Source organism: Passer domesticus, chromosome 7 (assembly GCF_036417665.1).
Source record: "Passer domesticus isolate bPasDom1 chromosome 7, bPasDom1.hap1, whole genome shotgun sequence".
NCBI classification, from domain to species: Eukaryota; Metazoa; Chordata; class Aves; order Passeriformes; family Passeridae; genus Passer; species Passer domesticus.
The window spans coordinates 58642113-58668788 of NC_087480.1; the positions used below are offsets into that span (position 1 = coordinate 58642113).

At 41.8% G+C, this 26676-nt stretch overlaps 1 protein-coding gene across 26 annotated transcripts in view; it reads right to left on the reverse strand.

Annotated features, from left to right (window-relative positions):
• Positions 1-26676, reverse strand: part of DAB1 (DAB adaptor protein 1) — a 406138-nt gene that overhangs the window by 115967 nt on the left and 263495 nt on the right. For 16 of the 26 annotated variants that reach the window (XM_064428992.1, XM_064428991.1, XM_064428985.1 and 13 more), the window contains one exon: positions 3837-3949. The exons of 8 other annotated variants lie outside the window; for them this stretch is intronic. The gene's annotated coding sequence lies outside the window, so the exon portion shown is untranslated. Of the gene's footprint in view, positions 1-3836; positions 3950-22899; positions 23248-26676 lie in introns of those variants that run through there. 2 more of the 26 variants (XM_064428990.1, XM_064428996.1) reach the window with 2 other exon arrangements.

Genomic DNA, 26676 nt, shown 5'->3' on the forward strand with positions numbered 1-26676 from the left:
TGGTCACTGCAAGCAAAGAGTGGCATAGCAGGATGGAAATTCAGCTTTCTTGGCACTCTTTATTACTGGCTGTGTTTGAGCAGCTCCATCAACAAACTGAAAGATTCATTACAGGCAAACCATCATAAAATACTCTACACTCAGTATTTAGGAGAAAAATATTTCTCCAGTTTCAGAGGAAAACTAAAATCTCCACTAACAGTTTAGTTTATCTCACCGAAGTACTCGTCACAATATTTTATATAAGGTCCAAAACTCATAAACAATCTTTAATTCAAATTAGTTCTAATACTCTAGTAACTCATAATTCCAATATAATCTAATAACTGTACCAACTGCAACTCACATTACAGATGGGGAACTATTTCAGGTATGAAAATTATTTACAGTGAAATTTAAAAGACAACATTTGCATGCACGGATAGATTCCAGCATCATCCTCCACATTCCAGGTATTTACAGCCAAGGATACATAGGTGACATCTGACAAACTGTAAAGTCAAAGGCCCATCTGTAAATGTCAAAATGTTAGTCACTGTGGTGGATGGAATTTAGGTACCTCTTGCCAGGATCCAGAGTAATAATCTCAAATATCAACCCAGTTTTATGAGTATTTTCTATCAAAAAGTTACTTACTTGAATTATAGTGATTGTATATATAGTAAATAGTATATTTATGGTATTTATGATGAATATCATATAGTAAATATTTTTTAAATAAGAAGCCTTTTTTTCACAAGCAAAAGATGTGAGGAAATTACAAAACAATCTACTCTCTGTTTAGGGAAATTTCCACCTAAAATAGGAAATCTGTTGTGTGAATAAAACTAAACCAGAGCCCAAAGCAGGCAGGAGCAGGCTGTGAAAAGTGAGCCCTGACAGTGTGGGCAGGCTTGGACAGTGGCCTTGGAAGCAGAGCTGTCACAGTTGGCACACGAGCACCACTCCTGCTGCCTGGATTAAAGTGCATTTGGGTACAGCTACAAAGGCCAGAAATGCAGTAATAGAGAGCAATTTGGATATGCCTCTATAGTCATTTAATGAAATATTTTCTGATGTAATGGAAGATGATATTTACTGAATTAAACAGATCAGAAAACCTTAAGTTAACACTGACAAAATACAGAACAGAAAAAGATATTGTTTTAAAGAATAAAGCTACTTTTCTCATGCCTTTAGACTATTAGACTTTTAACTACAGACAATATAAATCCTTACACAATAATGAAGCTTTACACCCTTTGAAATAAAACACAGCCCACCCTAAACTGAACTTCTTCCACGGCAAGTACAACTCAAATGTTCCCTGAATTAACCTCCAAAACTTATGAAGCTTCATCAACTCAGAAGGCAAATAACCACAGGTTATTGGAGAGCTAAACTTGTCATAAACTGCAGAAATAGAGAGACAATCCAACTGTCACTGGAAGCAATGAATACATTCCTCAGGTCACTTCATGCCAGGTGCTAGCAAACCTCAGAACACATTCATGTGACACTCCAATGTTTGCCAATATTTGTGCTTAAGAAACTTTGAATTCCATCCAACTGTAAAAATGCCACAGTACAACTGATCAGGGCTGATCATGAAAGTCTCACAGAGTATTCTCATTTCAAAAACAAAGTAAGATTGGGGAAAATTCCGGTTTTGGTAGAAGTGAATTTTCAATGGATTATTGGTGATTCCAGAGCAGGGACAGAGCATTTTCAAGCATCTGCTAAATGAAGTTTTTCCCTCCAGCACAGACACTGGCATTAGCTGGAGGCAAAGACATGAAATTTCAGCATGATCTTGGCTGTTCTGTTTTATCCATTTTAGTGGATAAAAACAATTCCTGATAATAAAGACTAAGGGGCAAAGCAACTTGTATGAAAGCCATTACGAAGTGCACTAAAGGCAGCAAGCACAATATACTGTACATTTCCTGATACACCTCATCTGTTTTGACAGTTTTATACTTATTATACTAATTTTATATTTGGATCCTTAAGCTCTTCAGACATGTTGGTTTTTTCTTTCCTCTGGGCACAGTAAGACAGGGACCTGATAGGGACCAGCAGAAACCTTGTTCTGACAAGTATTTCTGCAGAAAAAAAATGGACATGTGCACTCAGATCTATCTTCAGACAGCCAAAATGGCTTCTAGAATTTTTACTTTCTATTAAGTGAACTCAAACGGCAATCCACAGGTAAAATACTGCCTTTGAGTTCCACAACCACTGTCCCAAATAATTATAATAATTATAATTTCTCTCAAATAATAAGGGAAAAATCTAGAATCATCAAATCTGTTTAACAGAGAAGAGGGAGCACTGTTGAAGATAAGGAAGATCAGATATGAGGAGATGCTACAGACCAGCTGTTCCCAGAATGCCTGAAATTAACAGCTGGCAGACAATTGTTGGGGTTTCCCACATAACATGTCAACCTAAAACATTCCCATGTAAAAGCTTATAGTGCTATTGACAAAGAAAACATCTCCTTTTAAAGGCATTTTGTTTGTTTCAAAATAACATGACACTGACACGTAGGATTTTTTTTTTCCCCTGCTGAACTCCCTTTCTGAAAAAAGTACAGCCCACATCCATTCTGAGGCTGTTTTTTTGGAAAGCTCAGTCTTGGCCTCACTGGGACACAGTTCCTTGAAATAATGGAGTTTACTGGTAGGGATGGGCACTATTTTATCTTCTTGCATTTGGCAGAAGCAGATTTTGCTAAAGGCTATCAGGGGCTGCTTTTAGCCTGAAATTACCTTCCAGTGCTTAATTAAATCAGTTTATTACTAAACAATATATTTTACATTTAACTTCCTAGTGCAAAATAAAGTCATTGCTCAAGTTGCAAATCCTCAAAGTGAACGAAGATGCTGAGTTTCAGAAATGTTTGGTTTTCTTTCAAGGTAGCATCAAGCTATTTCTGTTTTCTCACTAAGTTCAGTGCCTTTTTATTTTGATGGCTCTTAAAGCATCACCAGGTAGAAACCCTTCAGCTCTGCTTTGAGTTACTCCTACTTCCAGGACAATCAGCATGAAACAGAAGCACAAATCCAAGAAGTGCAATTTCCATGAGATGTTACACTTGCCTGAGTAGCTGTTAATGCCAGCTGCAGCAGCCAGAATATGAATTTTCCCACTGCTAAAATTTCAGAAAGCAAAACATAAAAGCGAAGGCAGCTTTATCATCACCTGCCTGTTCTCATTTCAGAAAGCTGGTTCCCCTTACCTTCTTTAAGTATCTACTAACAATTTTTTTCATTGCAGTTCATCTTGAAAATTAATCATCATAAATTTAAAACCGTTTTCTTGCACATCTGTCAGGTTGGTAGTGCTATTTCATTTATTACAAGACCACATGACGCATCAGAGCTCAGTATTTGAACATGACATATTTTCACTTTGTTGTGATACCACATTCGAAAATTGTTCCTATCAATCTTTCACTGGAGCCAAAACTTAACTGTCTTGTTCACTGAAACATTAAATGCCAAGTCACACAGATGAATAAAAGCATTTGCAAGATGCAAACATTTGCAAAAGTTTCCTGTTGAAAGGGTCTGTAGGAGAGAATCTACCAAAGTGAACTGAGCCCACTCAGTATCCAAATAATGATAATTTGTAATCATCTTGGCCATCAGATCTCACTGAAACTTAAGTGATTTCATTAACGGGCTGAACTTAAAGTAGAATTTTGGAAGTGTTTACAGCCCTGATTTCCAAACAGTATTACAACTGCTGTGCACTTGCCAGACTCAGCTGATGCACTGCTCCACACCCCTGATTTTCTGCATCGTTCCCAGCGAGGAGCCAAACCCCAAACAAACAGGCCAGGTACTTACAGTCCCCATAATGCCTCATTTTCCCTCTGCACAGTGGCAGCAAACAGGCACCTCCAACACTGTATTACTTTCTTCTCTCATTCATGACGATGTCACACACGGGTTCTTTGATTCTGAAAGAGAAGCATTTCCCAGGTTCTGAGGACAGAGGTACCCCGGCCAATCCATCATGCTTTGTGTGCTAATGATAGACTCATGCAGACGAGGCACCAGGAGCAGTCAGAGGCAGCAGGCATGAAAAGGAGTGAATCAACTGTCAGGGGTTGTGATCTGAAGGACTGCAAGGCTGTGATTAGAATTTTCAATCAGGACTTCCACAATCCATCACGCTACAAGGGAGAGGGGGGGGACACACATATTTCTTCATCAGCCCTTCCTGCTATGGGCAAAGTGAGTTCTGAGGCATTAAAAAAGGGAATCTGAAAGTCTTATGCTTATAAGCAGGTGCTCTTCAGGGAGTGGAGAGTAAAGGATTTTCTGCAACTGCACAGCTAGTATTTTTTGTCTGCACACTCAAGATTATGTGCAGCACAGCCTTTGAGATTATGAGAATAAAACACAGCTCTTCCTCGCTCTCCTCTTACAGGTGCACTCACAGCTACCTGAGCAAAAAGTAACCCTGGAAACCTTTGTGTGTTGTCTTTAGGGATGTGAAAAGGAATAAAACCCTTCAGGAATCCTTCATCAGAATTTGCTAACACGCTCGGTGAAACTTTAGAACACAAAAAGGCAGAACTCTTTATAAGGAAAGGATTCTCATAACCTGTACAAAATCACCTGCAGCACTTGCCAGGAGGCATTCAGTCACATCCTCCAAATGTAAAAAGGACCAGCGAGTTTACTGAGTGCACAAGATCACAGTCACCAACCACGTGGGCTAACCTTGTTTTCCTTGTGGTATTTGTTTGTCTTGGTACTGCTGCCTCTGACTCAGTGAAAAATTCAATTCCACCACTCCACTTGGAGCTGGACTCATCCTTACCCTCCCTTCTGAAACCATGGGAAAGTCACAAAAGCCCTCTAAGCATTTTGCTGCTTCTTTCCTCTCCTTCCTCACCCATGAAATGCAGCCACTCTCTCTCTCCAGACAAGAATTTGCAAGAACTCATTCCCAAAGGGCATTTGCTGCCTGAGAGAGCCTGTCCCCCAAAAATGCCAGCCCAGCAATCAGGAACTGGGTGTTGGAGGCTCAAAGGAAGTGTCCCAAGGTCTGTACTGATGTCACTACAGTTTTTGACTCAGACTATAGATCCAAGTGACAAGCTAGGCAGAATAGGCATTTATTGAAATATATGAATGAAGCATTATTTTAAAAGGCAATTTTCATGTTAAATGATGAATAATGAACAGTAAAGGCAGATCTTATTTACATAATTAATGTTTCAGTTATTGATATTCCTTCAGAGGGTCACTAGACATTTTTCTCCAAGTTAATTAATTAATAAAGCAACTCCTTTTATGTAGGTAATTGTAATCACTTCAATACTCAAAGGCATGTAAAATATCTGGCTTTTTTTCTTTAATGTTGCAACCTGAGTGACACAACAATCATTTGCATAAATATAAACACTGAATGGGTCCATTTAACTCCTCACTAGAAATAAAACCTTTGAAACTAACAGGAAAGAAATACATTAATTAGAGGCAAACATGGGAAGCTGGGCAAGACTACCTTTTGTCCTTGCATCACATCATATTTTCCCTAACACAAATCTCAGCTTCAAGACATTGAAGTGCTCGTGGTGCAAACCTGTCCTCACTTTTAGCTGACAATTGCTCTAGGAGACAGAATAACTGGGGAAAGAACAGACTTTATGGAGAAACAAAGAGAAACTAGAAAGCTGTTAGGGAGCAGAAAGCTTTAAATGTTCAGCATTTCACAGGCAACAGAAATTAAGAAATGTATTACCAAATCCTGCAAACAGGAGCCTGATGCTGCCAAAAATCTGTTACAGAAAGTCCAAGTGCCTATGTAAGTCAGGTGAGAGGGTAACTTTGCTCAGCAGCCAAAGTTTATTTGCTCTTGCATCAGATCAGGCCTCAGGAAAAAGAGTCTGGAAAGAATCACTGGGTGCACTGCTTGAGGAAGGTGGGACAGCTGAGAGGTTGCAATTTTATCCCACATCATATTCTTAAACCACTAATAACTTGTACTTATCCCATTTCTAGCTGTATCAACACACAGTGCTGCCAAAAAAGGGACAGGTCCAAGTGACCTCCCAAACGTGGACTCCTCCAAAGCCAATAATTTGTTGTTAAAATTTCACCTTGGATATGTCATTTGTTGTGTGATTTAATGAATGAGAGAGAAAGGGGTAGAAGGTGTTGATATTTGACCAGTGACACCACTGACTAGCTCATAACCAGAGCTACATCATTCTGCTATTTCCTCATCAGAAAACTGCAAGTGTCTCCAGTATCAAGCATTCTGAAACATAATTTGGGATTTTTTCTTGTTTGAAAAAGTGCCTAGGACCATGGGGGAAAATGAAGGCAAGCAGGGCTCCAATCCACCTTCACAGTTCTGGGGAATGGGATAGCAATAGAGATAATAAATGTTATTATCTGTGTTATCCATTCATCTGCACCATATCAGCTGCTAAAACCTTGCAAATATTCCTGACACCATCAAGAACCATTTCAACCTGTTTTCAAATTGTAAATCATATCTGATCTCCATTCAAGAGATTATAACAAAACGTGAAATAACCTAAATATTGAAAGCCATTTCACAGAAAATGGAAATGGATACTGTAGGGAAAAACACATTCCAGGCTTGCAAATTCCCTCTTTCATGTAATCCTTTTCCATATCCTTCCAGGGGACTATTTGACATCTCTCTCTCTCTCAGTGTTTTTAACCACTGCAGATCTTTTCAGCCAGTGGCTGGTTGTGTTTCCAGCTGGTGGCTTCCATTCCAACCAAGCAGGAGTCAGGAATGCAGGCACTGAGCAGGTTATGAATAAACCACTCAGGTTTTCTTTTCAGTGTTTCTCAGTAATTACTCACAGCCACGGAGCACAACAGAGATCTGCTCCTTCAGGGCTGCACTTCCAAGGGACCGATGTGCTGCTAACAGAGGCACTACAGGACTTGAGAGCAAGTTTTAAGTGCTTCTCACAAGACAAGAGTCTCCTGGACACCCTTCTTGCAGGTATGCAGGAGCTGAAGAGCTACTCTTAGTGTAAATTTGTGTCTTTTGGCCAAAACCACACTGTCCTAAACACAAAGAAGTGACAAAGAACACATCCAAGACAAGATGTAAATGAAATTCCAGATTAACAAAGCTCCATTAAATCAACTTAGCAATTCCACCTCCACGGATAACAATTTGGCTTGCAGTGGTGGGCTAAATAATGCAGTTGAACACATTAAGAATAGATCTGTATTCAGGCTGAATGGACTGTTGGCTCAGGAAAAAAAGACAGGAGGGAAAAGAAATGCTGAAGTAGCTGTTTCCTGCCCACAGCACATTTTCTCTTCTCCTTCATCTTCCAAAACTATCATGATCATATATCTATCAACATATCATACACTCTTCCTGTGAAAGAGACAAAATAGGCCTCAAAATCTGTATCTTAATGGGCACCATCAAAAGAAATATAAATTCATCTGGATGCATAAACCATCCAGAAATCAGTGTAATCAAAAAGTGGGGCTTCTCCTTTGCCATCCACTCTCCGCAACAGCAATGGCTGCTTTTATATTTGATTATTTTATACTGCAGATACCTTCACTTCCCTTGAGTGCATTTAGCAGCAAACCCAGAGATTTCTCCTCTGACCAAGAGGCAAGTCCCCCTCTCTCCCCCTGCAGTCAGAGTTTCTTTTTTTCATGAGACAGTAAAAAGTTTCTCTATTGTCAGCACTAAAAGCTTCTCCTAAAGTAGTTCCTTCTCTATGTAGCCACATTTTTTCATCAAATTTTAGTGCATACATTTCATAAAAGTGTCTGACAACCTCAGGATTTAGGTTAGAAAAAGAAGATGAAATGTAGGCTAGGCTACAGGGGGGCTTTCTAGGGAATACCCCACTAAAGCAGTCTCCTGATAGCTAAGGTATCTTCCCTGCTATAAAAGCAATGATGCTTGAGCACAGATTTTCAGTGGGCTTTGGAGGTTTAAAATCTTAGAAAGACCTAATTTCTTTCAAAACTATCTGCTGGTTTCCTCTGGATTTTGTATCTGTATGACTTCAGATACAGAAGGAATGAGAAACCATTAGCAAAAAACTTCAGCTGAATTTTCTATCTCCTGTAAACATCATCTAATGCTTTCAGGTTTGCTATAGAATATTTGTTGTTTTGACTATCTAAAAAGAATTATTTTTTCCAGATTAAAGCCAGCACTTCAAGAAGGACATAAAATTACATTATTTCTATTGCCTCAAAGTAGGCAATGACAACTTTAATGTATCTGTTCCTATCTCAGGCACACCTATGAATATTTTTAAAGCACTGATATAATATTCCACCAATGTTTTTACTCCTATTTTTGCTCAAGTTAAATTATATTTTTAACTCTAAAAGGGATCCATTTACACAGATATTTACACCACCTGCCCTATTCCAATTCTTTGGGTCCAGTTTAAGCATTCTGCAATGCCAGAATCCTGAATACAGTTAAAATCTTCACAGGTGTGTACAGTATATAGACAACAAAGAATTCCTAACATCCTGCCTTTTAATGCTTCATATCCCTTCTTTTGTGAGGAAAACCCTGTAAGTGAAAGGATTCCAGACTCATCCTTTGTGCTGCCTTTGCAGGACACGCTGATCATCACACACTTCCCAAAGCCTGCGTGCAGTGAGGGTGACAAGACACACTCGGGTTGTTTTTTCCTTTCTCAAGATTTCAGTGTTATGTGTGACCTCCAGTGTTTAACTGATGACTATTCAGCGCATCACTTATAAAAAACAGCCATTCTCATTTCCTTTACACTCCTCCTCACAGAAATAAATCAGTATCCTGACTGATGGAAACACTTAGCTGCCAGTCACTCTGCTTTGTACCCTCGCTGCTCACACCAGCCTGGCAGAACTGCTGAGATGCAGGGAAGTGATTAAATTGTAACACGGAGCCCTGAGAGCAATAACTAAGTGAGCAGTTATAAACAAATAACACAGTTCTTCATAATTCAGTAAAATGCATTATCTGATTTTGTGTGTGGTTCTGAAAGCCAGTCAAAGCAGCAGTGCTTTTTTTTACTAATGCAATAATGTTACTGCTTAATGGTGGAAAGCACAGGAGAGCAATTCACGGCCTACAAATAAGAGTAAAATGTGCAAGCTTAACAATACAAGTTTATCTTCCTTATGAATTACCTAGGCAGTGCTTTTATCATACGAGATCCATTGTTTCCCAATCTGCAAATTACTTCCTGAATCTATTAACTATAACAGCAGAAATGTATTTTTCAGTCTTGCCCTCAGAAAAAAAAGAAAATCACAATAAATCAGTGTAAGCAGGTGAGACTGAACTGGCAACAAGTCCAAGGTATTTCAAGTGTGCAATCCCTGGCTCCCCATAACACTGAAGGATTTTTTTAAGGTGGAAGCACAGAGATGAAAGGATTTAAGCGTAAATTATCCAATGATAGTACAATTCTGGAGCATTACCATGCATATGAAGGATTATTAAAGATCAGGTAGGATTTTTCCAGCCTTACTTCAGTCAACTCCAGGGAAACAAATTCTGCAATGCTCCGTAGGAAATAAAGAACAACCTGAGTATATTAAAAGATTCATGGACATAATTCCATTAACTACAAGCTTTCTTTGTAACCCAGATACCTCAAAGTATCACACTTTTATCACAGCCCTTGCATTTCATGTGTCTTTGAAAGAGGATGACATTTCCACTCCCTAACTTATCATCTGCATTGAACTCATACAGATATGGAATTCTCTAGTAAAAAGCTCAAGAAGACTAAAACATCTTCTTCCCCTTAATTTCTAAAACCACATCCCAAACTCATTTACCTAAAGAAAATGCTTCAGACGTGTACAGCCATTAAGCACACCATGATTATCATGAGAAAGATAAGAAGGCAAACACCAGTGTAGTTTAAATTTTTCTCTCCCCCATCAACAAGAGTCAAGAGAACTCTTGGTATCAATGACCCTGTCTCACAGGAGTCATCAGATAAAGCACATTTTATATTGACTAAACCAACCAGTCCCAGAGTACCTCAGTGAGTACATAAACTGCACAAAATCCACCTTTCCAGTTACGCCTTACATCTTTGATCTCAAGGTCTAAAATTTCACCAAACATTCCGAGCAGTTTATTTATGATGTAGCTACAACAGTAGCATTGCTAAATAATTCCCTATAAATACATTACCTATTTACATTTTCTCTACTCAAACCCAGGGTAGGAAGCACCACGGTGGATAAAGTTGGCTGACAGTTCTCACTCCCTTTAATCACTTGGCAGATTTTTAACTGTTCAGGCTACAATTCTACATGTCAAGTGTATCTGCTTTGGGATGATTTTCAGGATGTGAGGGATGAATGGGTTGAATAGCTTCCAAAATTTAGGCTGTAGGGAAATACTGTATTTTGACCATGTTAAATAATCATTACAAACGTATATTTGAAAAGTTTGCTGAGTTTTGAAATTGGGAGTAAGGATTTGGTCTTCATATCACAGATCTGGTTTTCTTGCAAACACTAAAAAAAAACCACCACCCCCACCCCCCCCCAAAAAACACAACAAAAAACAAGCTAACAAACAGACCAAACAAAAGCCACAAACTAAAAATCCCAAGCCCAAAACTACTTAAAATTAAAAAATGAGATTTTACGTTTGTCCAGCGTGACCTCTTTATTTAAAATCCCTCTATGCTATCATCCCTCCTGCAGCCTCCAGAAGGAACTAAAATGTTCATTCACATTCCTATAAACACTCTCCTGGAAAATGGACTATTTCTTTAATTACTGCTTTGAACTGAAATTACACAGAGCAGTGGAAGTGACAGCAAGAGGTTCATCTTTCCATCAAGGCACCCAGCAAGCTGCTGAGTTTGAATGCATAAAACAGAGGAGTCAGAGCAGAGAAAAAAGGGATTGACTCTGACACAAAGTCTTGTATCACAAGAAGCAGAAGAGAAGAATTTGTGAGAGCTGTTTAATAATGGAGGACTTGGGAGGTTCAGTCTGGGAGCCAAGATGTAAAAACAGCTTCGAGTAGGGGGAGATTAAGAGTGGATGGAGACAATCATTTATGAGAGAGGAGCTGCAGAGTTTAGGAACAGTGAGGAAAGAAAGGACCACGAAACTGGGATTAAGAACCCACACCAAGAGCTGCCACCTCATTTGCCTCTATGTCAGATCACAAAGAGCACAGCAGAAGCTGCTGTCACAGCTACTCAATTAAACAGAACAGTGTAGGTCCACAGGAAAAGAAAATCTAGTCTTGATGATGCACCTGGATCTCAACACACTAGGATTTGATGTTCTTCCCCAGAAAAGGAGTTATATCTTCCTTACTATATTAAAAGCAAGATCGTCCTACCATTACTGCCGTGCTCCTTGTTCAATATCATATGCTGAATTATTCCAAATACTTAATTTCATTAGATGGATTTTCTAAGAAGACATAAATTAGGGCATATGGTTCATAATATTTTCACTTCCTTTCCCTGTAACCCATTTCACTAGTTTTACACTTCATCAATTTAAGCATTATGGTTAATAGGTAACATTTAATTCTGTCAAAGGAGGAAAAAAATCCAAGTGTCTCATTAGGAAGCTCTGATGGCCATTTCAGAAAGTAATGCTACATTTTCTACCTATGTCCAATAGAGATGAAGATGGAAGCATGTGCAGAACTTACAGGTTTCTGTGCAGGGCAAAAGCTTTTTTACTGCTCACTTGGGCACAAGGACAAGTGGATCCCTGGGGGACAGAATTCCTGTGAGATTTACAGCTACACAACAGCAGTGCAAAACATTAAACCAGAGCTCAAGAACATCTGGTTTACCACGGCTAAAAACTAAAGGCAAGCAACATTTTATTTACGTTCAGCACAACACATTCCTACATGCATATCAACAGTAATATATGAAGATTATCTAATGGCAGGAACAGCATCTCTGACTAACTCCAGGAAAAACATCAGTAAAGCCATTTACTACTCAGCACTATGCACTGAAATGTGGCAACAATCTTTCAAACATCAACAGGTGCCAGAATATCACACAAGAACAAGAAACACATGAAAAAGCTTTCACAAAATATAAAGAAGGCTGAATTCTGCATTACACACAGTCTGAATTACAGTCATTCCAAAAATTCACAAGGAGCTGTTTTACAAATCTTTGTGAACAAGTGTGAACTCCACTTCTCCAAAATAAGCAAGACACATTTCTGTCACATGCTAAGAATTCTTCTACAGGTAGTGTTAGTGCCTTAAAAGTCTCAGTGATCAATCAGAATTATCACAGGAGGGGATTCAGAGTCATGTCAGGTTTTTGAATGACAGAAGCACGCGAGGCTTTGTACTACAAAAAGAGTGTTCAAAAATAGAATACATAACCTAATCATCTACTCACACTCCTGAAGAAGTAGGCCAGCAGATAAAAAACCTTTGAAAAAACTGACAATTAAAACGTGTCCCACTCCAGCTTATTAACACATCATTAGACTGTTTCACAAGTTGCTGTTAAATATAAAATTATTCAGTGGATAAAAGGGAGGTTGTGGGTAGTAACACATTGTACCTGTAACAGCAGCTGTTTCTTTTCTGCACCCTGACTTTTCCCCAAGCTGCTTTTCCCATTGTAATTTTTAAATTTTGGGCATATTGTAACACAGCTCCTAAGGCTATAAACACAAAATGTAACAGGTCTTTAAAAAGACAAACTGTGGCAGTGAGATTTGAGGTGAGAGGGTCGTAACACTCTTTTACAGGTGTCAAAACTCAGGATTGCTATTCCCAAGTGTGATCCACAGCACAGAAAGGACATGGTGCTGTAGGAGTGAGTCCAGAGGAAGCATCAGGGTGATGAGAGGGATGGAGCAGCTCTGCTGGGAGGAAAGGCTGAGAGAATTGGGATTGCCAAGAGAACCTTGGTTCAGAAGTTTCCCTCTCACATTACTGCACAAAGATGCTTTTAGAAACTTTACAAGTTATTACCACTACCTCACCAAAAGGTTACGCCAGCATTCTTCATTTAAAGGAAAATTCCTTTAAAAAAGCACTTTGTGAACTCTACCAGAAGTTGCAAGGCATTTCAGTCTCCCTTGTCTACTCCTCAACCTTTTATTACAACAATAAATAATATATGCAGTAGATTAATATTTAGAAGAACTTTATTCTCCTACTTGCATCATCCTCATAAATTATTCTCCTATTAATGAGTTATTTGATCTCAACATATTAGCACAAAAATTACATTGTTCTCTGCACTAATCTGTAACCTATGTGCTCTCCTTCTGCTAAAAGCCTCTCTTCAAAGTGCTATTATTAATTGTCAAGCATTGGAACTGTTCCTCCAGACATTATCCCCTTTACTTTCAAGACAGGCAGACAAGATTTTCTCCACTTTTTGCAAGTAAAGTACAAGCTAAAGTACATCTGAATACACAATTCATTCTATTTAGCACTGTGCTCTCTCTAATGTACCCAGTGTGGCCAACTCCTTACAGGAAGCAATTGCTGGAACAATTAGGACTCAGCAAGATTAATACACAAGGTGTTGTCATGTCTGCATTTTGTCTCATGCAGTGGTACTGGAATGACAAAGATGCAGTCCAACAGAAGTGTGCCAGCAGTGACCAAACCTCTTCAACCTGTACTTCAACCTGGAACTGTAGGCTGAACTTTTTCCTGCTGTATTAATGTCAGAACTACAGAGCTATCACACACTTTTATATATATACATACACACACACACATATATACATACTTCTATTCCTGCTGATTATAACTTTGTCTTAACTAGAAAATTTTCACCTAAGACCTGCAATGCCCCAAGTGGGAAGGAATCCTCCAGACATCCTTGTCTCAGTTATTTCGGGTTTTTCCAGTGCTCTCTGAATACACAGCAGTGAACCTACACTGATCTCCAGAATGTGGTGTTTTTTGGAGAAGAAACCAGACATACTCTAATTCAGCACAATTCCTGGTGGTTTCTGGATGCCTGTTTCTTTTAACAAATCAAACCTTTGATTGTCTTGGAAAAACCCAATGCCAGTCTTTATCAAGAAAATATATGCACACCTATGAAAATAAGATAATATATTCACTATCATTCAACCACAAAATAAGTCTCCTTAATAAATTAATTAATAAATAATCACTGTGAAGCAGCCAAAGATAATCCTAGTCCACCAGAATGAGAAAAAGTCTTAGAGGTAATCCAACACAGACATTAAAATTGGTGTTATACCTGCTTTACTCATTGGCTACATTGCCAATTATGTATACACTTTCAGCCACAAAGAAAATCAACACTGTCCTCATCAGGAAAATTTATTCTTGTGCTCCCAGATCCACGAGACCTATTACTCTACCTGTGCTATTTCCCTTCTCAGCACTGTCCCTTCTTCTCATCTCCACCAAAAAGCTCCATCTAAAAACAGTGATTAGCAGAACCAGCCACCCACAATGTGCACGGGTCACTTGCAGTCTGTTCTCTGAACTAGAGATGATCTTTGCAATAAAGAACTGAGTTACTCCTCTGCACAGCCTGAGCAATATTTTGAAGCCTGATGTGCATGATCTGCTCCCCTGGACTTCTGCTCCCTGGAAAAAAGGCAGCTGAGTCCAGTGACTGAGGACAGGATTCTTCTCACCTAAATTTCACCTCTCAGGACTGGGCATCGTGTCTAAGTTAACAAACTCAGCTGCTTCTACAAGGACTGCTGAGGCACAGAAGCATCCCTTGGAGAGTCTTCCCTCTGCCATCTCCTCACCTCACCTGAGAATCCAACAGAACAAATTATGCAGGAATGAAACATGAGAAACTCTACATTCAAAAGGGACAACCACATACAGGAAGTTTGTTGGACCAACAGTCCTGCCATGAGGAAAATAAAGAGCTGCAACCAGAGCTCCCTTATGAAAATCACTTGCTGTTCTTTTTCAAGCCCAAACTCAGCAGTGCTGAAGTCTCAGATCTGTTTTGAGGCTGCAGCAGAGTTATTTTTCTGGTGTTGTTTGACAGCATAAAGAAGATTTCATGTTTTCTCTGGGAGCATCCCGCACTGAAATCCAGAAACTGAAGCCTGGCACAGTGGGATTCACTCAGTAACAATTCTCACTTTTCTCTGAGGATCTGTATGCACCAAATTCAATTAGCATTTGCTACAAATGTAACATAGCAACAGGGGACAAGCCCTCATGTGCTGGAAATCAGTGTAGCTGCTCTGATTTGAAAGAACTTTACCAAATTTCATCAGCTGCAACTCTCACGCAGCGCTGGTGAATAGCACACTCCATCACTAGGGAGGTAAGGACCATAAAATTTGAGTGCCAGGAACAGTAAGTGGTCAATTCAATTTGTTATCCTCTTTAGGACTTCTCAAACATTTCATTTCTCTTGTTTTCAGAAAGAAGAAAAATGGGTCAGAATATATAAAAACTATCACACAGGGATGGTGGGTGGAAAACTGTCCTGAAGCCATGATGGGAGATTTGATTACTTTAGCAGCCACAAAGAAAAACCCCATTCATAAAATAATCTTTGTTAAACTCACTGATGGGGTTTTTTTACTGTTTTTAAACTTGAACTAACTGTTAACATGCTGTGTGAAGTAGCACTTCCTGTTGATTTGTTTTTTTATTAATTATAGTGCAATTAAAAAGTGGAGTCTTTATTGCAAGCAACTACCAGGTGTTTTAAAACCACGCCACAACATTTCCAAGTGACACTGTGAGTGTTACTGTGGCACAACAAACACATTTCCAAATGCATGTACATTCACAGAAATTAAAATCCTAGAATGGGAAAACCTTCATTATATTTAAAAAGCAGAGGGGAAATCCACCTGCTGGGGAGACCCTGATATTTGTGGAATAGCTGCTAAAATGTAAGACATGAACACCTAACAGGTCATCTAATTTTGCCATTAAAAGATCTGAATTTGCTGATCAGCCTCAGGGCTGGAAAAAAACTGACATATGAGGCAGTAACAATAAAACCAAATTAAGTGTGTATTTTTTAACATAAAAGACTGAAAGGGAAAATTGAAATATTAATAAAATATTTGCTGCATTGACTGTTGATGAACTGAAGAGCAGTAAAATTTCCTGAATATCAACCGTGCTACATTAAAGTTTAGAAGTATTTTGCTTTTTTTTCTTCATTATTTTAATTCTTGGCTTAACTATGTAACTACTTGGAAATTCCTAAGCCTGGAATCCTCTAGACTACCAAATTATCACTGTGCCCATCATCACCAACCTCAAAACCAAGGGAGCAGAGTCTCCCACCCCACCACAGCCACAAGCAAAACACCAGAGGTTAGGAAGTATTTGGTTTGCAAAAGTTACACAAGGAAATAAAAAAAAGGTAAAACAAATTCTTCATGCTAACTATTTGTTTAAAATATCCCAAATACAGGAGAAGCTTTTCTTTCCCCCATCAATCCTGACAGATACTATGAGAGAGGATTAAAGGAAAGGTATGAACTCAATGAGGGGTGAATTCAAGTGACCTAATCCATGTTAATCTGGCAAAAAGCACATGCCAATAGAGGTGTTCTGGCCAGACTCAGGCAGAGACTGACAGGTCCTGGAAAGGTTAAACAAGTTGAAGTGCTCTTTTTCTTTGCTGTTTTAGCACAGTTTATTGAGCTGCATTTCAAGGAACAGAAATTCAGCTTTTTTTTTTAATGGTGTAAAAAAAGACCACTGACAATTTTCCCCTCAGTTACTTCAATTATTGAAAAAAAAATTATAATCCTTTAGGTTAAGAAACAACCAATATTGATGCCTGCTGTTCTCTATAACTGCTCTGTCAGTAGGGTAGAAGACATTTCTGTAAAAGGGAAACAATGAAATGGGTATTGCATCAACTGGATTCCCAGTAATCCAAGTTCCTCAAGAAATTCAACAGCCAAGAATTGTTTTCAGGTAACTCTTGGTGTGATCTTGAAATTCTGCAGACTCAAAACTTTCCTAAGCTTTCCAAAAACGAACCTGTGCAGATTTAGACAGTTCTTTCCCAAACTATGAACACAGACAGATGGATTGACAAGCTTTGGAGTGTATCTTGGGACAGACAGACTGATGGGTGCTACTCTCTGCAAAATAACATAAAAAGGGTTTTGCAGACCTGGAATTGCTTTAAGAGGTTACAACTGCAGTGCCTGGATGCTGATCAGCTCCCAATGAGTTTCAACGCATTCTGCCCCCAACAAACACCCTCAGCAACCCTAAAATCACCCACATCAAACCCCACCAGAATCCCTGTCACAGAGATTTGTCATGACAGATATTTATAGTGCATTTTGGGGAGATTACAGCTCCATCTTTAGTAATATTAAGGAGACTTTGTATTAGAGGACTCTTGATTATCCTCAGTACTAAACAACAGAACATTCACATTCAGGTATGAATAATTCTAGCAGCCTTAGTATTCTGTCTGGATTGTTTTCCTCTTCACAAGTATCCTCTAAATGAAATTTTCAATAAGTACTCACCAAGGGAAAGCACCTCCCAAAACCACAGGGACATTGCCTAACATCTAAATCTGAAGTTTCTGCAAGACAGCAATATGCCTGCTAAAGGAAAACAAAACAGCAAGCACACATGCATGATATGATTATTTGATCCAGTACAATATAAATTAGGTCAGACTCCTCTTTGGAGAATTTTGAGTCAAGAACTAGGTGGTCCACTAAATTTCTATTCATTTGCCTTCAGGCTCAGGGAATTGCAAAGACTCTTAAGAAACTGAAGCTGCTCTACCCACAAGAGCAATCACTATTTGGGGTGGGAGGGGTGGAGAATCTCTCAGTGTTACTGCTTGGCAATATCTGAAGACCTGAGAAATCCTTAGGTAGTAAAAAGGACAGCGAATGAATTTTGCAAATATACACACACACAGACATACAAAATTCAATACAGAAAAATACCCAGCAACTGCCCTTTTTTTTATGTGGTACATATCATAAAATTGCAGAATAGTTTGAGCTGAGAGGGACCTTAAAGCTCATCCAGTTTTACCCCCTGACATGAGCAGGGACACCTTCCACCAGTCCAGGCTGCTCCAAGCCCTGTCCAACCTAGCCTTGGACACTTCCAGGGATGGCTCAGCCACAGCTTCTCTTCTTCCCTGTGCCATCCTCACAGGGAGGAATTTCTTCTGTATATCTAAAACCTAAGAAAATATTCTTATCCTTAAGATAAGAATATAAAACATAAGACAGAAAATAAACAGATAAGATAAAATACCCTCAAGAAAAGTAACCTCTGCATCCTCATTAAACCCAGAGTAATGGAATGACTGTCTGTAGAAAGTGCAAAGGATCACGGGCTGGAAAGTGCCTGGAGCCTGCTCCCCCAGCAGGCTTCTGCTCAGAACACTGCATTTTCAAAAGCTCACCCACAGCCATCCTCTCCTGATCCCATGGGTAACTGAAGGAAATCTTGACGCCTCCAAGGGCCATAAGTTCATGTCAACAGCCTCACATATCTCAGGAGAGGACTGAGGCAGAGCAAGATGTGACAAGCAGCCCTTCAGCAAGGCTGCTGCTCGGCTGTGGATGGAGCTGGCCAGGACGTGCAGCTGTCTGGAGGGCTGGGGCTCGGGCAGCTGCTTTCCCCACAGCTGGGACACAGCAGCCTCTGCACCTGCAGCAGCACTTGGGTCATCCCAGGGAATGAGCTTCGCTCTCACTCCACGAAAAGCAATATATTGATTGAGAGACAAAAGCTGACAGCTCTTGCTCTGGTTCTTCATTATGGCAGCACCTTGAGACAGATCCACCACAGAGCCCACTGCCACCAGCAAGGCTCACACTGGTGGGTTCTGACAGAGGATTTGTGTGTGGCTGAACCACTTAAATAAACACAGGTAAGAATCTAGAACACTCCTTACCCCTGGAACACTTTAAAATGTGTTTGACAGCAGTGTAAGATTGAATGCACAGATACAGGTACCATTCCTGGAGCTCACAGTTCTGGGTTTACTCACCTTCTCTAAGCTGGACAATTCTGCATGCCTTGAAACAGAAAGATTGATTCATGGATGAAATTCTTAAACCACCACCATGAAATGTCATTTGGCTGCAGTTAGACTGGGCAAAAACCAGTGTTAAGAGAAAAATATAAAGCTGCAACCTCTCTTTGTGACAAATCAAAGTATGAAAATGAAAATGTTTCAATCTGATTAATTACTTGTTTTAGAATATATGCTTTTCATTCTACTGTATCAAAATACTCATAATAAAACAGTGCAGCTGATGAAGTCAAGCACTGCCTTACAAAGGCTGGCAAATTTGCAGAACAGCACTTGAGGTTCAGATTAGTAAAATCCTAATGAATATCTACTCTAATACCCATGTAATTGCAGGGAATGCATTTGCAAGTGGTACAATTAAAACAAAAACAAAACAAAAAAAAAAAGACAGAAAGAAAAAAAACACTGGTACAATGGAAGTCCAGACTGTGATTCTAATGTCAGTTTAAGAGACTGAAGTGCCATCCTGGAAGAATGAAGATCCCATTTAAAGGGATGCCAAGAAATGAAGAATCACAATAAAGATTTCCAGTTCTTTCCCAGATCACAACATGCTTCCATCTTTCACTGTAAGTACCAATGCCAACAATTCTCAATTTCATCGCTTTTGTCCCAGACACCAAAATGGTTTTCATACATTGTTAATGACTGCCTTATCCCAAGTGTTCATCTCTTCCTGAGCACTGCACAAGGAGCTGCTCAGCACAAGCTCCTGAAGGCTCTCTTGGACATAAATTAATGTTGTTTTTGCACTACATGTTGCACTTCCTTCTGGGAGCCTGCACCTGAGATCATCACACCTCATCTTCCTACCCATAAAACAGGTTAGTGCAGGACTTCCCTTACCAAAAATAGTATTTACCAAATAAATGCCTTAAAGACCTAGCTGGTGATATAAGAATGCAGCCACACAAGGGCTGAAAGCAAGCACTGCTGAAATAACACCAAACAGAGCAGGATATATGAGAAACCAAGTAATAACATAGCTTTATTCCTAAGTAATTGGCTGAGCAAGCAAATCTGATTAATTCTGCAAGAATGCTTGGGTAGTGTTTATAAAAACCAAGTCATTACCTTGACTAAACATTGACTTGGACAGTTAACTTTAACCATCAAGACCTTGACTAAATATTGACTGGGAAAGTTAATTTGAACTATAACATCTAGAAAATCATGTTCCTCTTTGCTAGTATTTGCTATCACTTTAAAATGCAAACAGGGTTGTAAAAAATAGAGGTTCTCCCACCTCACTGCTATTTAGTTGCTGAGCTTGGCTGTTCCTAAATTCAACACAAACACCTTGCAAAAATTTGAAATATGAAATACTTGAGAGACAAAGGCCTGTTATGGATGAGAGGGAATGGTTGATCTTCCTTTGCTTGAGCAAGGACCCATCAAAAGTATGGAAAAAAGAATCATAATGCTCGTTTTTAAAATTTATTTTGTTACATATATGCAGCAGCTTTACAAATTCTGCAAAATTTTAAAATCTGTGCCTTGCCCAAAGAATCACACAGGCTGATCTGGACAAGGGGTTCATTCTGATACTTCTACTTTTTAGTAGCAGCTACTTCAAGTCTACATCCTCCACTGCTGGTTTCACTTCATCATGTGAGGCCATGGGTCAAAGGACATACACAGGGTCTTTCACTGGCTGAGATAAAAAAAAAAGAAAAAAAAAGAAAAAGAAGAAAATCAATTTCAATCCTCCTAAGATGAAACCACTGATGTGTGCAGTCACTAAGGTCCCAAAGGTAATCCTACAAGAAAACATGATGGTGTCCTCCATCACTGTGTTGAGACACTGTTAAAGTGCAGCAAAATCACCTATGAGGTACAGTCCAAGATCAAAACACTCCAAAAAATAAATCCGTATTTCTAGACCAGCGTGAATAGTGCATTTTAGCTGCGTAATATCATAAAACGGTAATGACAAAGGAGCAAAGAACCTTATGCCGTAACACCTAGGAAGGTGTTACGTATGTGGATAAACAAATAAATAATGCTGTGGATTCAGCACAAATCCCATGCACAGTTTCAGCTCAGGAGTTTGAAAGTCCCTTTTAGCTTTATGCCTTGATTCCCTTTTTAATACATCAGCAGCCTTTAGCACACTGGATGAAAAACAGCTTAAGAGCAAATATAAAAGACATAAATCTCAGCTACGAGTGAGAATACCAAACTGGTGAAAACTTGCTCCTCCATTATTTTTGAGTAGAGCAGCAAGGAACAGATTGATACTGGTGTTACGGGGGGTGAGGGTGGGGAATGAAAGAACAATAAACAATACAGTCATCAGTAGTTTAACACAGCGCTGTGTCTTGCAATGGAAACATACTGTGAAACAGCTTGCGAGATAAGCTTCGTCAACGATAAGTAATTTTTATTCCGTTTGAGTGGCTGAAAACAATAAACATGATTAAATGCTTCAGACATGCATTCAGAATGCAGACAAATGGCAAACAGTTCCAAGGACTTCGCTTTTTAAAACTACTTCGGGGAAAGACCTGGAAATTGACTTAACCGGTTTGAAATGTACAATGAAGGAGAAGTTCGCCGGGAAATTAAAAACTTCCCATTCGTCTGCAAGCTCCAGGACTCTCCAGCCCAGAAACCAGCTTTGTTATCTACTGTTCTTTACTATGATTACTAGTCACTTCACCATTCATAGAGGCATTCCAAATGTGCCGGTCATGAACCTGAGCTCCCAGCGTGTGAAACACCCTGGAAAACACCCAAGGAAGAGCTGGCTCTGGGGAATTCTCAGTCCCGTGCTCGTCCTGCCGGCCCTTGCGGGCTCTGTCACCGCTGTCCTGACCCAGCCTGGCAGCAGCTCCTGCGCCCACCTTCCTCCCACCGCAGCGCTCTCAACTTTCATCCCCGGCTGCCTGCTCCTGGTGACTCGGCGGCCGTGCACAGCCCCGAGAGGAAAGCACTCCAAAACCCTCAGATCTCGGGGGGGCTGTCGGGTTTTCCCCTGAAGCAGGGGCTGTAAAGGAGAGCCGCACGAACCCGCAGCACCCCTAACGCGAGCGGTCACTCTGCACCGGCTCCCCTGGACCGCGCACCGCTGGGGGCTGCGGGCCGGGGCTGCGGGCCGGGGCTGCTGGCCGGGGACCAGCGGGCTGTCCCCAGAGGGTCCCCGGCTGCGGAGGGCGAGCTCGCCCCGCTCGCCGCGCGTCCAGCGGCCCCTCCGCCCCGCTCCGGGCGCCATTTCCCCGCCGCTCCTCAGCGCGGCGTCCCCCGGCCCTGCCGCACCTTGCCGGGCAGGGCAGCGCCGGCGCAGCCGAGCCGCATCCCAGCCCTGGGCAGGCTCCCAGCCCTCGGCCGGCTCCCAGCCCTCGGCCGGCTCCCAGCCCGGCAGCGGGGGGCGCTTCCCGCGGCAAGCGGCACTACCGCGACCGACCGGCGCTTCCAGCTGCGGGGCGGCAGCGGCCAAGGCTCCGGAGACCGGCGCATCCCAGGGACCCCCGGCACGGCGGGGGTGGCCGGGGGGAATCCCGCAGCCGCATCGCGCCTGTGGCTCCCTCCTCGATTTTTTTTTTAACTTGCCCCGCTGCGGGGGATGGCGAAATCGCCCCCAGCCCTTTGCCCCAGAGCTCGGCTGGGTGTGAGGCAGCCCCGCACGGCGCTCCCCCCGCAGCCGGCAACTTCCCGCGACTCAAGGGGGATTCCAGCCCTTTCCCAGCCTCGGGGGGACGGGAGCGAGCGGGAGTGGGTGAGGACGGGCAAAAAATAAACTTCCTTCGGAGAAAAGCTGCCCTTCCATGCTGCTGCGGGGAAGGGGTCCCCGCTGAGCCCCCAAACCCGCACCTGCCGCCGCGCCGCCCTCAGGACCGGCCGCGCAGGGGAGCAGGCACCGGCTCTCTCACCTGCCCCAGCGAGCCCTCTCCTCCTCGCATTCCTCTGCTCCCCATCGTGGGCGCAGCAGCTGCTGTTATTCCTTAGGATACACATGGCCCGTCCATGCTGGGAGAGCCGCCTTCCCGCGCCGCCTGCCCTCTCCGGCCCCGCCAGCGCGGCGCTGAGGCCAGAGGGAGGGGAAAAGGGAGGTGTGCGGTGGAGGAACGCGGCTGATGAGGGGTCGGTCTCCTCCTCCTTCTCCTCCTCTCCCAGGGCTGGGGGTCTCAGCGCCGCTGTGCAGCTGGGCAGGGAGAGGGGGACGGGCGAGGAGGGGGCTGGCGGGGCTGTCCCCGCTCGGGGCGGGGGGGCTCGGCGCGTCGGCTCGTCCCGAGCATCGCCTCCGGGGCAGCCCCCGCGGGCGAGCGGAGCGGAGCGCATGGAGACCCCGCCCGCAGCACCGCGCTCAAGCGCGGCCGGGGGGCAGTCGGTACCGGGGGCTCCCCGGGGGCTCCAGGGCTTCCCCGGAGCGCAGGGAGGGCGGGCAGCGGGGCAGTCTGGCGGGGGTGGCCGCTGCCCACGCGTGGGGCCGGGGCACGGCCCCGCCATCGCGGCTCCCCCCTCACGGCCGAGGGGCGGGGGCCGGGCCGGGGGCTCCGTCGCCACCAGTGTGCTGCTTTTCTCATGGCTTCTCGCAGTCACCCATGAAAATTTAATGAGGCATTTAGGGCTGTTACCTTCAGAGTCAATGGAGGAAGCATATTTAGCCTAATGCACTCGCTGCCGAGCCAATAGGTCTGTTGCAGGCGGATCAGAAGTCATGGAGAGACTCTCCTTTCAACACAAAATTCACGACCCATTAAACTTATTCTGTGATAACAGCTTCTTTACAAACGGAGACCCATAGAAAACAGAGCCTGTCATGCACTTCCCGAAAGGATTTACATACAGAGAGAAGTCCATTTGCCAGGTTATTGCCATTTCGCCAGTATTATCTCCAATCAATGCATAAAAGCAGCGCTGCTCTCGCTAACCGAGGTAAATGACTAAAAGAAAAGCTTTTTTGCAGCCTGTAGATAGATCTGATTCACCCCCCGGGGCTGAGCGGCCGCGTCTCCCTGGGCTGACAGGGAAGAGGGCTCAGACCTTCAGAGGGGATTGGATCTGATGGGGAATTACGAGCGAGATGTTGTGCAGGACACGCGGGTACCCAGCTGCGGATGTGCGCTCCCCGGGGTGACAGCCGGGCAGGCATCGCCAGGATGCTCACAAGGCAAAAAGATGTCTACAGGTTATTTCACCTCCTCCTGACAGGCAGGAGAGCCGAACCGATGTGGCAACGCACTTAACAAGGCAGGGAGCAGAGGGGAAGGCTGAGCGAACAGATTGATTGGAAGTACATGCACAGATCTGGTAACGTTCTCAAATATTATCAGTTTCATCTCCCTCAATCATTCTTTCTGCAGCACATTAGGTATTAAGCATAAAAGATAACGTCATGTAATAACATTTAAACATAAAAAATTCAGAATTCAAGCCACATTTATAGAAGTACTTGATGCAATGGAGCTTTTCGCTATAGACCTGTTTTCCGCGTTTCAATTTATTACAGAAATGAAAGGTCAGATTCTCAGTTGAACCCACTTATTCTAATGTGAATTAAAAGAAGTAAGTAGTCAACTTCATTGCAGCAAAATTTCCTATTGATGAGAATTTCTAGGAAGACAAAGAACTAAAGGAGAAATAAATTAATTTTTTCCATTAGGAAATAATAGACAGCATCCTTCAGGAGACATGCTTGTCTATATGTATTAGGTCCAATAAAATATTGGTGGCCCTTAGTTCCCAAAATACAGTTTTTTGGGGGGAAAACAGTAATTGAGCTCTTCTTACCCTTTGACCAGTGCACAATAAAATGAAGTTGCATTTATTGTGTTGCTGGCCTCGCTGAGGTCCTGGAGTTTGCAGGAGGGGTGCTGGCAGCTGACTAAGTAGAGACAGAACTTTGAGTAGCATAGAACTTCATTCCCATTCATTTCTGAAATGTATGGATGCAAGTCACACTTGCTAATAATACTTTTTAAATATAAAAGACTACTAGTTCACAGCTTGTAATATGAATGCAAATGAACTTGTAATTATACTATGCAATTTTCTACTTAAAAAAAAAACAACTATGAAAATAGAACAGACCTGAAGAGCAATATGCACTGCAGTTCTTCATTGTGTTCCTTCATTATGCAGGAGTTGCCATAAGCAATCTGCTCTGGTTTAATGTAAAATATTTTTTAGGCCATAACTTTGCAACACAAACTCTCACATGAGACATATATTTGGTCACAGTTCCTTCTCTCTGCTGAAAAACATGATCAAGAAGCAAAAGAGCAAGAAGTTTGGTGTGAAGACTGACAGCTTTCATTTGTGTTTATCTGTAAAGCTTAAATTCATCATTCCTATATTCTCCTTTCTGATGATGCACTATGCCATCACCAGTTATGTGATAAACCATTTAGAGTTATATATTAAGACCTGTAGGTCAAAAATTTCATTTCCAGCTGGAGGAGCTGAAGATCAAAACCTAAAAGTGTATTTCTCAACTGTTTTTGCAGTAGTCACTTGTGCAACTCTCAATCACTTATCACTTGCTAAAACTAAAGGGAAAGTAGGATCAGCTGAGCTCCTGAATACATTTGTACTGACAGGACAATGATCAGAATATTTTTGTGTTTCTGTATGCATCAGTGGAGAGAAGGATGAACTCAATCTGACAACCAAGAGCACTTTACAAATTTTTTAAAGAATTGCCTCTAAACGACATTAAAATATCCACCACTGATACCTGTAGACCTGGATTCTAAGTAATTTGTTATACTACCCAATTTCAATAAGCACTGCAGCTGCTAGTAAACCACTACACCCTGCAGAGCAGAAATGTTTACCTGCAAATAAGAGATAATTTGCAGGATAATTGTTGACAGTGAATTTGCTGATAATTCACAGTCAAAGTTTCTGACTCCCTAGGAGAAGAGTAATCAAAAAACTTCCCAGTTTCACCTCAGAGGCAAGTTAATCAGCATCAGTGCTGCCCAGCTGTATGTTTCTCACATGAAATGCTCAGGCAGAATGCACACTGTAAAACCAGCACCATCCTGCAGAAATGGCAAACCGCTGGCCAAAAATGCTGTAGGGTTCTTGTGAGTGCACATGTGTGACAGCCACTGGCATTAATGAGAACTGGACATTTCCTGAGATGGAATATAGGCCATACCTTCATGGAACTAATTAAGGTATCTCAAGCTGTGCTGATTACAAAGGGCTACCAAATAATGGTACAGAGAAATTTTGAGGGATGATTGAGAATGAGTTTTTGTTGGGGCTTTGAAAGGATCTGGAAGTGAAAGATTCACAATGTTACACTTTGCTGGATTCAAGTGGGATTTTTGGAGGGGGAATTTAATATCTGAAAAGAGAGCCATTATTTCTGCTATTAACATCTTACTAAAATACAGCACAACATGCAGACCCATCCCTTGCCAAGTGAGCTCTCAAGATGTCAGCCTTCTCACAAAACCCCTTTTCACATTTACTGATCTATACTGTAGCCCACAGCAGGATCATCTTGATCACTCTGGAGATCCTCTACGTGAATAGCTCCTCACACAATAGTGATTTCAGTTTAATAAGTTCCTCTAAGGCAATTAGGCACTGACTGAAAATAGTATCTGCTGCATTATCAGTAACTATGGTAGCCCATCTCTTACTGCTGTAGCCACACAGTGAGCTCCTTTTGCCATTCAGCAGGAGAATTA